This window comes from Varanus komodoensis, unplaced genomic scaffold (assembly GCF_004798865.1).
Source record: "Varanus komodoensis strain SLA01 unplaced genomic scaffold, ASM479886v1 scaffold20_1, whole genome shotgun sequence".
NCBI lineage: Eukaryota > Metazoa > Chordata > Lepidosauria > Squamata > Varanidae > Varanus > Varanus komodoensis.
The window spans coordinates 7688689-7705294 of record NW_025335587.1 but is presented as its reverse complement, the minus strand read 5'-3'; the positions used below and the strand labels follow the sequence as shown (position 1 = coordinate 7705294).

At 42.9% G+C, this 16606-nt stretch overlaps 1 protein-coding gene across 3 annotated transcripts in view; it reads right to left on the bottom strand.

Annotated features, from left to right (window-relative positions):
• Positions 1 to 15755, bottom strand: part of FGGY (FGGY carbohydrate kinase domain containing) — a 211476-nt gene extending 195721 nt beyond the window's left edge. For 2 of the 3 annotated variants that reach the window (XM_044430203.1, XM_044430206.1), the window contains exon 1: positions 15659 to 15755. The gene's annotated coding sequence lies outside the window, so the exon portion shown is untranslated. Of the gene's footprint in view, positions 1 to 3058; positions 3149 to 15658 lie in introns of those variants that run through there. The other variant, XM_044430204.1, reaches the window with a different exon arrangement.
• Positions 15756 to 16606: the final 851 nt, after the last annotated feature.

The following is a 16606-nucleotide window of genomic DNA, read 5'->3' as shown; positions in this document are numbered from 1 at the left end:
CATGAGCTCTTCTGTGCCAGATACTTGGGTAACTTGTCAAGTTATAAATATCTACCAATTCAGTTACAATAAATTCTTGAAACATAGAGCATCACACTTAAACATGTGGTATTTTACATACTGTAGTCAAAACTTACAGTAACAGCAAAAGTATTAGCTTTGTTGTATTTGTCAGTATTACAGAGTGACTGCTACTCTCTTTTTTAGAACTCCTTTATATTAATTACTTCTAAGGATGAGAGTTAAGGGTAAGTAATCAATGCATGCAATTGACTTAAATTTAAATTTCAAGTACACATGGTGCTCATAGTCAAGTCAAGGTTGTGCCCTGCAGAAGTGAAAATTCTAAGTTCTATCTACAAACTGAATACCTTAATTTACACTGAATCATAAACCAGATCTGCCTGAGGGTCACTTCTCACATTACAATTTCCATGCAGAGCGGTGTTTATACTGGTCACTGGTGATGAATAACAGTATGGGAAGGATTTATGTTCCTAAGAGCTACCCCTGACTCAGGCATTGGTATGCTGAGAATTTAGGAGTGTTTCAGTACATTCATGTTTTAGGTAGGGATATTTATATTCTTGACTCACAGGATAATGTGGGTAACTCTTTCCTATGTTACAGTTATTGCAGAAGTGATTCAGGAATAGTGGTAATGGCCATATTCAGATGTAATGCTAAATCATGGATTCTTTAGTTTAAGTCTGATTTCTTTATATATTTTAATTGGCTTCAAATGAACTATGGCTTCTTTGTGGCCAATTATGTGCTGAAGCCATCATTTAAAGTTGGCTTGCGAATACTGGTTTGCATTAATCCTGATTTATCAATGACTAATGGCAGAAAAAATAGCCAACAACTCAGCGCAGAATTCTGAATCTGTATATCTGTGTATTCAATACACATATTTTCTGTATATTTGCACAGTGTTCCAACAATGGTGCTGTACTGCAACTATTTTTGTGAGATAAAGACTGCCTTTATCGCACAGTCTGACTTGCAGGTGATGAGTATCATCCAGTTTATGGATGCCAACAATTATTCACCTAAGATGTCTCTCAATAGTGGAACTTTTCATTGTTTCCAGGTTTCCAAGATTCCATCAGAATCTTTCCAAACTTGACAAACTTCACAATCACAATTCTATTTAGAGACATAGAACAGGTTAGAGAAGATGACCCTGACATAATTAACTTTTGGTGCAAGTGATAGAGTATTGATATGCATACCCAAAGTGCAAGTTCAGTTTGATTTTTCACAGCATAATTCAGTGAACCACAATTATTTGAAATGGGAGTTAGTGGAACTGTCTCTTAATCACTAAGAAAAGCTTTTAAGAATACAGGCAACAGTATCTGCTTCCCCTATGAATCCCAGAAGACAGAACTGTTTTCTAAACATGTATTAGTGATCAAAGGTCCATACTGCATGATAAATATTTATATAGTCCATCCAACAACAGTCTGCAGAGATATTATTCAAACTGTACTCACAGGAAGCCACATGCTTCCCACTTTATCCTTGAACAAACATGCTAGTTTTCTCCCACTGAGACAAAGTACAAATACTCTTTGTTGGTTTATTTCATTAAAAAGAAAAATCATGAGCATCAATTACACTGCCCAGAACTACCACATCGCTGATATGGTGACAAAGGACCAATGATAACTGGTCCATTTAAATAACTCCATCCATGAGTAAACGTTAAGAACATAAGGAACATCATGCTGAATTAGATCAAAGATCCATCTAGTCCAGTATTCTGTATATATGGTAACGAACCAGCAACCCACAAGATCCTTCAAGCAAGATGGGTGCAAGATCTCAGCAGCCGGTGTATGCAGGCATGCCACCTCTGCTAAAGGAGGAAACAATTGCCAGCAAGGCTAGTAGCCACTGATAGCCTCCTCCCTCATGAATCCATCCAATCCTTTTTTAAAGCCATTCAGATTGGCAACCATCACCACTTCCCATGTCAGCAAATTCCATAGTTTAAATATACCATGTGTGAAGAAGTACTTCCTTCTATTTGACCTAGACCTTCCATCGATCAGCGTCCTGGGATGACCTCAAGTTTGAGTATAATGGAGAAGGGGAAAAATTTCTCCCTCTTTATTTTCTCCACACTAAGCATTATTTTAAACACCTCTATCACATCTCCCCTTACTCGCCTTTTTTCTAACTTGAACAATCCAATTTGGTGTAGTCACTCAGCATAGGGGAGCTACTCCAGCCCTCTGATCATTTTTGTTGCTCTTCTCTGTACTTTTTCCAATTCAGTAATATCCTTTTTCATGTAAGGCAATCAGAACTGAACACATTATTTCAAATGCAGTTGCACCACAGAATAGTATAAAGGAAGTTAGATTTTGGCAGTTCTATTTTCTGTTCCATTTCTAATTATGCCCAGCATAGAGTTTGCCTCCTTCACCACAGCTGTGCACTGGGTTGACATTTTCAACAAGTTGTCCATTACTACCCCTAGATCCCTTATGGATGTTAAAGCAGAGTCACAATCTAATAACACTTCTAGGAATTTTTTTGTCTGTCTGTCTGTCTGTCTGTCTGTCTAAAACTTGTTTCTCTCTTCCTATACATAAAAGTTTCAGAATGCTCCAACAACAAAAGCACAGAATAACATCCATAATAAAAGTCCAATTAAAAATAGAAATGTTTGTTTGTTTGTAGAATTTGTAGAAACAAAACATGTTAGTAGAAATATTCCTGCAATTTGCATGTTGAAGAGGATTGAGGGGAGTGCTATAAAACATGATCTCTTGCTTTCATGTTGTGGGAACAGCAATACTAGACTTAACCAAAACACTCCTGTGGCAGTGAATTGCCAAGAAATTAAGCTTGTTAGGTGCAGGCTTTTTGCCGGATACAACTTGCTTGCCATTAGCAATCTGGTCATTGTCGATACAGTGTCTAACTCTCAAAACCGAGGTAAAGAATAAACTACACCATTTCTACCCCATTCCAAGCACGATGCCTGAAATGCCCTGAATCAAAGCATAACTCACACAGACATTTTAGTAGCTATAAGCACTACCTTTTTGCTACCTCTGTTGAGGATTATCAAAGAGCCAGGAAAAATCCCTTTGTATGAATTCTGCTAACCAGAGATCCTACACCCATGCAAACGCATGCCTAGATTCAGCAAAAATCTCTAGCTGCAATGAAGATCATATTTTGCTTTGTTCTGGAACAGCATCAAAGTCATAGCTAGCAAGGTTCCAAAGATCAACATCTATCTGAGCTCTGGAAACAAATGCAAATAACATGTCAGTGGTAGTCAGGGCAATTCTACTCATGTCTTTTAAGAAATGTTCCAAATAAACCTGCATAGCATTTACACAGTTGTGTAAAAATGCAGTTGTGCTTTTTTTGGACTTCACAATCTTGGCCACCCAGACAGCATAATGCTAAGAGGGATCTTTTATACAAATCTGATAGATGATAGATAGATAGATAGATAGATAGATAGATAGATAGATAGATAGAAAGAAAGGAATGAAGTGGATTTGTTGACTTTACAACACTGCAGAGTATTTAATACCTGCCAAACTCACTGTTCATTCATCTACTACAAAAGAGACATGCAAACAACATATGACTAACCAACTGTGCTCTCCCTTAGTATCCAGTTGATCAAAAACAAACACACACTTGTTTTTGTCATCATTTGTCTATATTAACCTTGAGCATTTTTTTAAAAAAGAAAGGCTTATAAAACTTATTTGTTGTTCAGCACCAGCAAAACAGAAATCTCACTCAGGCAACAACAAAAAGTGGCATGAAAGGTGTCAGCAAAAATCAAACCCTACCCAATGAATCACAAAGTTGTTACAGCTCATAATTCCAGATCAATTATTTAATTAAATAACTAATGTAAGACTGACAGTTGGGTTTCTTTCCATAAATCTATTCTCATGAATGCATGGGCTTCTTTAAGGCAATCAATAATGCACAAATTTCTCAGTTAGGTTGTAGAAACAGAAGCAGAAATTTAAAGGCATTCATTTATATGTTCTGTTGTCACAAAGTAGCTACTTCTCATTCACTCTAACTTCTGATTTGTCAATTCTCATGCAAGGGGTAAGTGAGAAGTTGAAACAGTGTTGAAAGAAGATTAGCCATCCCAAGAAAGATCCAGGGCACTTCACCCACATTTAAGCAACTGATAACTGAACAGGTCATGTCATGCATGGCAACATGTGGTTACCATTTACAGTCACAAGAACGTATGACTTCTTCCTCATTTGAAAGAAGGTTTACAAGTGACTGCTTCTGGATTTCTTCTTTCTTCAAGTGAAGGCCCAATTCATAGTAATTCATAATTATTGGGCCAGTCTCATAAACTTTGCTATTGTAGAAGGTCAAGATTGCAAGAAGCAGAGACATCATTCTCCAATTATATTCTCTCCACTAAAAGGATGTGGATCACTTATGCTACTTCTCACCACTTGTAACCATAAATTGGAGAGTAAGCCCCAGAACAGTCTGCCAATTGAGGGGCAAAAAGTTGCTAGAATACATACATTGAGAATACAACTATAAAGATGGCTTCATTAGAATTCAGAAACACTGGTATATTACAAAAAGATTAAGACAACAAACATTTAATTTCAAATGATTGTTCAACCTAAGCAGACAATTTTACAAGCTCAAAGGTTTAAGAAAAATGCTTCATAGGTTTGTAGCCAAGATTAGCCTAACTCAAGTCCCATTCATTTCAATAAATCTACTGTATGAAGATGTTGAGCACATCATGAAAAGGCAAGCCTCACTGGAGAAAACAATAATGCTAGCAAAAGTTGAAGGCAGGACCTTCGAGAAGAGGAAGACAAAGTATGAGATGGAGTGATTCCATAAAAGAAGCTGCCACCTTTGAGCAGGGCTCTTAAAGCCAGGAGATTCCTCCAAAAGATTCCCACAAGCTGGGAACATAGCATGTAACAATGACAAACCACAAATAGGACTAACACTGGATACAGGCCAAAGGAAGTCACACAGAAACAGGTTGCTCATCTTCTCCATGTGCATAGAAAACCAGTGGGGAAGAGGGACACAGAGCATTCATTATTAAGAAACAAAGCAATCCCTCCATAAATGTAGAGCTGTCTGGCTGACTGGCTGGCTACCACAGAGAACCTGCTATACGAAGAGCATGGCCTACTGCCCTTAACTAAGCTGCTCAATGAACCAGGAATGTGACTCTCCAGGTATGTTGACCTACAACTCCCATGAACACTGGCAGCAATGGTGAGGACTGAGAGCTGTAGGCCAAAACATGCAGAAGGCCACAGTCTACCCAGGCAGATGCAGCACAAAGGGTTTATATTCCAAACATGGGTTCCAGCAAGCTAACCGTGTCCCTGTAATGCTATGTTGCAATGCAGAATGCTTCTGTTCAAGGTTCCAACCATTCCATTCCTTATTCCCCCAGTTGTCTGTGTTTCCCTGCAACATTTAGGCAACATTTCCATGTCTCCTAAGCATGCCCGGTCCTCACTGTCATATTTGAGGTCATTCTCAAATGGAAGGGGGTTAGGCAGTGCTTGACACACTTGTGCATAAACCCAGCTCCATTAAAGTAATTGCTCTTTCTATGCAGGTTTCACTTCCATCCTAGCAGACATATTAAAATTCTCAGTGTGAACCAGGAACAGATCTATTCAGACAACGAAAGAGTTCTTTCTACCCTTTTATGTATACCTTTATGTCTTTCCCTCCCTTTCCAGCAACTCTATTCCATTACCATTCTCATCCATGTTGCCCTCTCACTCCCTGTTCCAAGCCACTGAGTTATTATGGAACTGTTCAGAACGTGTTTGTGATTTTTCTATTTGTTTTTGAGGTGTCTGCCAACACCCCCCTCATGTATACAGATTCTGCCATTTTGACTTCAGTTCCACAGACATTGGAAAACAAAACACTATTAGAAGATGGTAACAAAAAAGAAGGAAGCTGCTCAGTTTAAAGGCTCATTCGACAATCAATAGCTCCAGCAGTGCAGAGGATACAAATGACTCTTATGAGTATGCAACAGAACACAATGAATTGAAACTTCTAACCATCATTAATGAAGATATGAATTGGAAAGTGTTACAGCTATCATTCAACTCATCCAGCCTTCCCACCTCTGATGCCCTCTGGATGTTTTACACTTCAGATCCCATCAACCCCATCCAGCATGCCTAACAGTCAGGAATGCTGGTAGTTGTAGTCCACAACTTTTGAATGGCAGCAAGTTGAAGAAGGCTGAAGTGAGCTAATATTTAAAGGCCAGACCAAACATTCAGCTAAAAACCCACAGCAGAGCTATGTGTGACAGTTCTCTTTACAATCCTGCAAGAACATGCAGTCTCAATTCAGATTGGATTATAACACCTTCCGCACTCTGTTTTTCCCCACAAATGCTGCCCCAATCACACATGGGGGATTAAATATAGCCTCCATTTGAGTCAGTGGAATTTTTTGTTTGTTTGTTTTTAAAACCACCCCTCACAATTGAAGGAATTTCGGGAGGGAAAAATACAGACGATTTGTAACCCCCTCCTTCATGCAGCACTGTGACCCTGGTTCAAACTGGGGTTGTGCACATGCATGCACAATTAGCTAAACATTTATATGGCTCATATATTGAATTTGTTTCTGTCTGACTTGGACAGTGTTGCTTCCAAATCAGCTTTCACATGAGATTTTAGTACTGATCTAATGGTTTTATTAAGATTTGTTTCACCAAATTCTTTCTATATCAAAAGATCATTTGTCTGAATGACTTGGCCCCAGACTACACTCCCACAAGCAGGCACGTCCTGATTACAGTTCTGCGCAAAGGACACTCACATCAGCAAAAGTGAGAAGCTACTCCTCTCCCCCACTGTGTCCTTTGTGTCCTCTGAAACTTTCTTCTGAAGCATTGGAGAGATCCCTTGGAAAAGTACAGGGGACACTGGTGGAGGGTGCTGGAAAGAAATCAACAAAGCTGTACCATCCTCACCTTCCACCAGGGACATCCCTCCACTGGATCAAAAACCTTTAGTGTATACATACCTTTAAGCCTAACACTAACCCTCAAGAGTTTCACCAGGACCCTTGTTCCCTAACCCTAACCCTAAATTTGGCCTAACCTTGAATATATGTTCAAGATGGAAGGAAAATAAGCTATGCAAAAGGACATCCACAAACCACAATACGAAGCAGACGTATTTCAGGAGAATGTTAGGGTTATGGTTAAAGACCAGCTCAGGGTTACAGATAGAAAGACCAACCAACCTGTGAAGTTGTTGTGGCTTAGAACATGATTAGGATGAGCAGAAAGAATGAGCTGTGCAAAAAAGATCCCTAAAGTGATGGATCATTTTCTGCTCAGGTCATTATTTGTTTGCAAGCTCAAAACATTCCAAGACGCAGCAACATTAGTGGATTGTTGGGGGTTTTTTAACAGTAACCCTAAGCTATGCTTTCACTCTAACCCTAAAATAGGGTTGAACTATTCATATCTGAGTAGGGATGTCCCAAATACCCACTTTTGGGATTTTTTTTGTCACAGCTAGTACTTCCTGCACATCTTGATCATGTTCCAAGTCACATTATCTTCATTAGGTGGTTGGTATTTCTAACCCTGTCCCTATGCTGGGCTTCAATCAGAACCCTAATACAGTGCTGAAATCCCAATGGCTCCATATTGATTTCCAAAATACTCCCTTTGCGGAAGTTTTTCTTCTCAGCTCATTGCTTCTGCCCATCCTGAACACATTCCAAGTACTGACGGTGTTAGTGAAGCCTTCATTTTTTAACCCTAAACCATGCCTATGTTTTAACATAAGTTTAACATAGGTATGAACTCCCAAACATCCCTACCAATTTCCAAAGTAGAAACATAGAAACAGAGTAAGTCAGAAGGGGCCTCCCAGGCCATCTGGTCTGACCTCCGGCACCAGCCGGCTCCGCTCACGACATGCCCACCATGTGGACATCCAGCCTATCCTTGAGCACCCGCACAGATGGGGCCTCAATGACCTCTCGTGGAAGCCCATTCCACACCCTCGGGGTCCTGACTGCCAGGAAGTGCTTCCTGGCATTCAAATGGAACCTTGGCTCCCTGAGCTTTGCTCCATTGGAGTGCGTCCTGCCTTCCTCTGCAGGGGAGAACAGGTCTCTACCCATCTCCGTGTGACATCCCCTCACATACCTGTATGTCGCCAACATATCCCCTCTGAGTCTCCTCTTCTCCAGGCTGAAGAGACCCAGTTCCCTCAGTCTCGCCTCATACCCATCCCCTGCAAACCGGCCACCAACCTTGTGGCCCTACGCTGCACTGACTCTAACCTGGCTATATTCTTTCTGTAATGAGGGGTCCAAAACTGAGCACAATACTCCAGTTGCGGGTGCACCAGAGTCGTGTAGAGAGGTAGTAATACCTCTCCTGATCTAGAAGCCACACTTCTGGCTATGCAACCAAGGGTGGCGTTCGCCCTCTTGACCACCGCATCACACTGCTGACTCATGTTTAGCCTGCAGTCAACCAGTACCCCGAGGTCCCTTTCACAAGTGCTGCTCTCCAGCCACTTGTCACCTGACCTGTACTTATGACACCTATTCCTATGCCCCAAGTGCAAGATCTTGCACTTATCCACATTGAAGGCCATCCTGTTGTCTCCTGCCCACTTCCATAGTCTGTCCAGATCCTTTTGGATCTGGAGTACCTGCTCCTCGGTTGTGGCCACTGCTCCAGTTTTAGTGTCGTCTGTGAATTTGATCAGCAGACTGTTCACCCCCTTCTTCCATGTTGTTAATGAAAAGATTAAACAGGATCGGCCCCAGGACAGAGCCCCGGGGGACCCCGCTTGTCACTGGCCGCCATCCCGATGATTCCCCACTAATGGTTACCTTCTGCTTTCGGTCAGTCAACCATGCCCTAATCCACCGGATGGTGCTTTGGTGTATCCCAAAGCTTCTCAGTTTCTCCATCAGGATATCATGGGGCACTTTGTCAAAAGCCTTGCTGAAATCCAGGTATACCACATCCACTGCATCCTCTCCATCTAGCCATCGCAAAACCTTGTCATAGAATTCCACAAGGTTTGTCTGGCAGGACCTGTTTTTGCAGAAGCCATGTTGTGTGGCTGTCAGCCTCCCTTCCCTATCTAGCATCACTAGATCTCTCACTATTATGAGCCTTTCCATTGTTTTTCCTACAATGGACATAAGGCTAACTGGTCTATAATTCCCCATGTCCTTTCTACTACCTTCTTGAAAATTGGGACCACTGATGCCACTCTCCAGTCCTCTGGAACTTCACCCGTTCTCCACGAGGTCTCAAAAATGGAGGCCAGCGGGCGTGAGAGAACCCCTGCCAACTCTATAAGTACTCTTGGGTGTAACCCGTCAGGGCTTGGCACCTTTGTAATGTCCAATGCCCTGAGGAGCCCCTCAACTTCAAGGGGGGGTGACTCTAATATGTGCCCCTAAGTCCCCAGCCTCATCTAATCTTCTATGCGGATATCCCCCATCCTGCTTTGGGGAGAACACAGAGGCAAAATAGTCATTTAGCATCTGTGCCTGTTCCCTCATATCAGTCACTAGATCTCCTTCCTCCTTATTTAGTGGTCCCACCACTTGTCTCCCCTTCCTCTTCCTATTTACATGCTGAAAGAAGCCCTTTTTGTTGCTCTTGATATTCTTGGCAAGTCTCAGCTCGTAATCAGACTTAGCCTTGCGAAGAATCCTTCTACAACGGGCCTCCTCCTCCTGGTATACTCTTTTGTCTATTTGCCCCAGTACCCATTTCCTACGGAGGTTCCTCTTTCGTCTAATCCCTCTAACCACCTCCTTTCTCATCCATGGCGGCACTCTCCTTCGCCTCCTCACCTTACTGACTAGAGGTATCGTCAAGGTTTGCGCCTCCAAAACCTCCCTTTTGAGTGCTATCCACCCCTCCTCAACTCAATTACCTTCCAGTAACCTATCCCAGGAGACTTTCCCCAGTCTGGCCTTCAGTTGGCCAACGTTGTCCCTCTTGAAGTCCCAGCTTCTAGTGCTCGACCTGCTGTACGTCCCCAGTCCCCTGATCTCAAAGCAAAGGATGGAGTGATCACTCGCATCCAGAGCTCCCCTAATCTGTACTTCATCTATCAGCTCCTCCCTATTGGGCAAGACCAAGTCAAGGATGTTTCCCCTCCTCGTCACCTCTCGGACCCTCTGTGTGAAAAACCCTCCCTCAATAGCTTCTAGGAAGTGACGTGACCTGGCTGTCACCGCCGAGTGAGTCTCCAAAGTTATATCCAGGAGACTGAAATCTCCCATAATTACTGTGTCTCTCTCCCGAGATATCCTTACAATCGGGTCTGTCAGGACATCATCCAGGGTCTCAAGTTGACCTGGAGGGCGATAACATACCCCCACTGTCAGGTCTCTTTCCCTCTCAAAACCCCTAAGTTTCACCCAGACTGCCTCTACCGAATCCCCATCTGCGCTGCATTCTATCTCACTGCAGCCTATCCCTTCCCTGACATATAAAGCCACGCCCCCACCTCTCTTTCCCTTCCTGTCCTTTCTAAAAAGGTGATACCCTTCTATGTTCACATTCCAGACTTGCCTTTCATCCCACCAAGTTTCTGTGATACCCACTTTGTGCGTGTTTTCCTCCACAGCTCCACGGCCCATCCAGAGCATGTTCTAAGCAATGAGAACTTTTCTAGAGCTTTTGTTTTGATCACAACCCTAAGCTTTGCTTGGACCCTGTGAGAGTTTGTCAGGGCTCACTGGACCCTCAGCATCCAGGGAGCAGATAAGAGAAGGGGATAGGGGATTCCTGCTCCCAGGGAGAGACTCCTCAGAGTGGCTTAGCCTTCCTATCAAGGCCAGAAGGCCATCTCCTTTAACTGTGAACTGTGTTAACTCCTGGTTAGCAGCCAATTCCCCAAATAAACTGGAGTATTAATGAAACCAGGGTGGTCCTTGGATGTCATGCCATGGAGCAGGGAAGCGTTGAGGCCCCTCTTCCCTTGCAAAATATCACAAACCCTAACCCTAACATTGGGCTGAACTACCAATACCTCTATAAGGATTTCCAAAACCCTCTTAGGAATATTTTTCTGCACAGCTCCTCTTTCTCCCCTTCCTGAAAATGGTGATAGGCAGAAGGACCAAGCTCTGCAGAAAAACATCCCCAAAGGAGGGTATTTCAGAAACCCCTATTGAGGTATGGGTGGTTCAGCCCTATTTTGGGGTTGGGGTTGAAACAAAGCTTAGGGTTAGGGTTAAAAAAATGAAAGCTCCATTAAAGTTGTCAATGCTTGGAACATTTTCAGGAGGCAATTACCTCAATGATATGAGAAGAAAAACAGCCACCAAGTAGATATTTTGGAAATTGGTATGGAGGTATGGGAATTTCAACCCTTGATAGGGCTTGGGCTTGGGGTTCGGGTTAAAGCCCAGCATATGGTTAGCCTTGGAAAAACTGCAGTTCCCCTGCCCAACCATGGAAACAGGAAGGAGATACAGCCAACAGAAGGGACCACTGAGCAGAGAGAGTTCAAATGGGGACTGCCTGCTCCCTCCCAAGCTGGAGCCCCTGGTTAGGTGGCAGCAGAAGTGAGCAGAGCAATTGGATGTGAAGTGTGTAGAACAGAGGGGTCTCTGCTTTCACAGCACCCGTCCATAAGGGGTGGAACACAAGCACATTCATAAGGGGCATTTTGGGGAGTGAGCACTAGACTGGTGTCAACTAACTGCTTTGTGTATGCTCAGAAACATAGCTGGATGATTTCTATGTAGAAACAATAGAGTTTTGTCAAGAAACAGCTTGTATCTGGAGGCCTGCCTCATGACAGGTTCTCCAAAATGTCAACTTTGTGGATTTTTTTCTGCACAGTTCATTCTTTCTGTCCATCTTGAACATGTTTCAAGCCTTGATAACTTCACAGGGATCTTGATTTTTTGAACTCTAACCCTAATCTGGGCATTAACACCAACCTTAATAGGGGCCTGCAATACCCATGCCTCCATACGAATTTCCAAAATGCCCACTTTGTGGATTTTTTCTACAAAGCTCAGGTCATCAGCCCATCCTGAACAGGTTCCATGCCCCAACATCTTCACAAGGGCCTTAGTTTCTCTAACCCTAGCCATAAGCCTAGGCCTTAATCCTAACCCTAATAAACAACTGAAATACCCATGCCTCCATATGGATTTCCAAAATGCTTGCATTGTGGATGTTTTTCTGTGCAGCTCTTTTTCTCTGCCCATTCTGAAAACATCCCTGCCTTGGAAGAAACACAAGGAACACTTTTCTAACTTCCATGTTTGAAATAAATAATTAGCAACTTAAATTCCAGCTGATTCTTTTGCACCCTGCCAATTCCATTGTGCAAGCCACCCCCATTATTTACACAACCATGATTTCATACTTCCCGAATGGACAACCCAAGAGGCGTGAAAACTTTTTGTAAGGTGCGAATGAACAAAGTCTCAACACCTGACGGCCTTAGAAAAAGTAGTGTTTCCACCCCTTTCAGGGCCTACACCAGGACATGCTAATTCACCGTTGCTCAAGCAGCAGGCATCACTTGCATAAATGATTTGATGGGACTGGCTCCATGTGGAACAGATGTGATGGTGGGCTTTGCATGCAGAAGGGCAGGTTTGGATGAAAGTTACAGTCCTACACTTACTTGCCTAGTAGGCCTGTCTAGATGGCATAGTAAGTGTAACTCTCTTATTACTGCCAATAATGGCTCCTACTTCCATGAAAACTACAGCAGATCCTCCTCAAGTTACCTGTGAGAGAAAAGCAAAATTATGCATGCCTACTGAGAATCCATTTCCACTGAGGACTTATTTCCAAGTAAACATAGTGAGAATCACAGAGAAAATCAGTTATTAAATGGTAAAGGGGGTAATGACTATAGGAACTTGGGTAGGTTGTGTCATTTTTCCTCCATCATCTTGAAACAAGACATGTTTTAATTGATTACTCCACAGTGCATGGGTGAAAGACAAGGCTACTTCAATTAAGGATGCCAGTACCCACAGTCACTGACAGCAATTCAGTCATGACAGGGATTAACTTGGCCACTTATGTTCAGTTGCATTAGCAAGTCGTTCTGCAAAATTGTTTACTTTGTTTGTAAAGAAGTCCACAAAGTGACAAAATCATCAGTATTTGCATATTGCCTGTGATCCAGTGTGCTTTCCAGAAAGCTCATCCTATGACTCCAACACCCAAACCAAGTGTATATAATTGTTTGTGGCACGTACTGAAAAATTGAGCCAACAGTAAATTCAGCAATTAAATCAAATTTTAAATTCATGCTCTAAACTATGCCTTTGGACACGTTTTTAGCTGTGTGGTGAGAATTTTTCAGTAAGTAGTTTATAAAATTCAGTGCCCAGTACTGGTTCATCCTTGAATAGTAATTGTAAAGAAGGATAGCCTTAAGAAAACAGTTATTTTAATCTTAAACATTTATTTAGATGACTGATAGATTTACAATTCTAATCATGCCATTTCTAAACATTCCTGACACATCTAATGTAAAAATAACCAGGGGCTTTCACACCAGACCAGTTTGTTTTTGATATCGTAATCCTATGAGTTTATTTACAGAGTTTATATAGATTCCAATAACCAGGGTTCTCTGTATAGTTTACAGTAAAAATACTAAACTATTAAGTTAAACTGCTTTAGGGTTTATGAAATTGCAACATAAAACAAAAATAAAACTAACAACAGGAGATAACAGTAGTTGTTACAGTAGTAACAAAAGGAGATAACAGTAGTTTTGTGAGCTGCCCCGAGGCTTCTGCGAATGGGGCGGCATAGAAATTTTCTAAATAAATAAATAAATAGAGTTTTAAACAATACTATGGGCACAATCACATGTTCACACAGAAAATAAATTCTACAGGTCCTACCTAGCATGCCTCAAGCTACCTATAACAGCTGGTAAATGCTGGGAATTGTATTTTTTCTTTTCAAAAACATGCACAGAACAGAGACTGCAACCTATTCACACATGTACACAAACCCTATCTCCATTGGAGGTTGCTGTGGAACAAAATAAGTATAAATGACCATTTGTTCTACTGCCTCCATTCAGGCTGGGACCCTGCAAAGCAAAAGTGCTCCTAGATGCTAGCTCAGTGGTGGAAATGGGTTAGAGTGAAGTGGCAGGAAGCTTACCTCCATCTATGGCTGAATTCCCCCTGTGTGCAGAGGGGTGTGTTCCCTGTTGTTAGGGAATGGGCAAGGAAAGCTAGCATAGTGCAATATAGGGAAGCCACAGTATTCATATAGACAAAAGTGAAGAAAATAGTTCTCGTTTCAGCAAGCACTTGTTCTGTCTTACTTATCTCTAGAGGAGTGACAAACATGGCTTCCCCAATTGGTGGGGTGTGGGTTTATTTGTGCCCAGTATCACCAGGTGTGGTACCTGTATGGGTTCTGAGCAGAAAAGTATTGACAATGTGCCCAAGTTCTCCAGACAGTCTGGTATGACTGCATGTTCAAAGTGCCCTTTTCCCACTATTTCCTTCGCAAAAGTGTCCTCTTTGAGTGCATTAAGTGTGCATGATGTGACAAGAGAAAGATGTCATCTGAGTAGTCATCTCCAATATGGAGCTTATATACCAATTCTGCTGTACTGTCATAGGGTGCAAAGGTATTCCATATCCTATGCGTCAACACCAACATGAGTGTGGCTGGTTAAAGTGCTAAATTTGAGGTTCCTGTAAAGTTGTATTCTAGACAGAGATGTGCCTGTGGATTGAAAAGGAACACAATATGATATGGCATAAGTGGTTTTTCCCCATCTTTTTCTACTGTGATTTCTATCGAGGTGTGTATTATCCTATAAAAGCATTTAGACACAAGGCAAGGCATCGAGCTCTTTTCCCCACCAAGCAGGCAGCCAGCTTTCCATCAGCCCACAGAATAATTCTCTCCACCTTGAGATCTGGGTATGTCAGAGCAGCAAGGGCTCCACAGCGGGGCTCACCCTATCCTCCTGCTGTCCCGCAAAATGCATAAAATGGATCGAGAAGCAGAACGTGAGTTAAGTTGCTCCACACATGCCTTTTGCGCTATTTCCGTAGCTCTCACATTATCTGCAGAGCGTGATTTCTCAGTTTTTATTTTGACGGTCGGTTTGCATCTTTGAAAAGAAATGAGTCTTCTCACTAGGATAAGTTATCTCCGCGACGCAGGAGATAATCTCTCCATTTTGCCAAGGGAAGGAGAGAGCGAGACACCGAGGATCTTTATTTTCCCCTTCTTGAGTTCCGCTGCATACTTGGGCCATGCATCATTACACAGGGGAATAATGCAGCAAAAGCAGCTCAAAATAACTCCTAACTACATATAGAAGCCCAGAGTAAAAATCAAGATCTTAAATTCCCTTTCCATCGTGCATGGACAGCCAGAGTCAATCACTGCTCGCTGCTCAGAGCAGCGGCGGAGGGGAAGGACGGGGTGGGGGCGAGTGCTCGCTGCCGAAGGCTTAATAAGAGAGATACTGCAAAGGCCTAGCCTGTTTTTTCCCTTTAAGAAAAGGAAAGAAACAGCAACATAAGGATTTCCTGAAACAGAACGCTCTGGTACACATCTAATTATTATTTGGGTTGGAAAGCAAAAGCCACTTACTTGCCCAAAAGTGAAATATGACCTTAGCTAGCAATGGACAAGCAGCTAACAGCACAACACTTTGCAGAAACCACAGTTCTCCTGACAGGGCAATTTCCGGGCTTCTTTCACGGGAGCGTCGCCGGGAAAAGAAAAAAAGAAGGGAGGAGCCTCGCTCGCGGCTGTAAGGCTTTTTCTGATTGGTCGATTGACAGGCGAGCCGTGATTGGCTGGAGTCTTCCCCTTCTTTCTTGCCCAAAAATGCGCGGAGAAGGCACGGGAGGGCCGGGAAAAGCGCGCTGACCGGCATTGCTGGTCCCGCCACTTCCCAACAACCCTGGCGCTGATTTTGTCATCTGCTGCAAGTTCGCCAAGCTGCGCTTCAAAAGGGGGAGAGGGGAGGAAGATTACCATGACAGTATTAAGGGTTTATTTTATTTTTGCCAAGGTTTTGGCTGAGATGCTCGTCTTGCCGGCAAAGATCTTTCTCTCTCTCCCAAGAAACAAACCATGAAATAAAAGATTTTAAAGTAATAACGGAATCTGTGCTTCGGCTTTAACAGTCCCTCCCATCCCGCTGCCCAGACAGTCACCCAAAGAGCAACAGGATGCCCGCTTTGCGGAGGGATCGTGTTCAGAAAATCCACACGGGCAAAACGTTGCCTCACGCCCGCACACCTCACTGGGACGAAAACACGCGAAACATAGGCACCTAGACACCCCACACCAAAACAAAATGAGTTCTAGGCAAAACACAAAGGGATACAAAAATAGATAAAACGTTGCCTTGCTCACCTCGCTCCAGACACCCACCTGGCCTTGCCTGCTCTGTTTCAGGACGTGCTTCCAAAGGAAGCGCTGCTCTGTGGCAGGCCACTTTCCTCACCACAAGAATGCCTGTGCGGCCTGAATGGGGTCCAGAGGTATTCTTGGAAATAAGGAAGCGTGCAGGTGGTTTGTGTGCTGCAG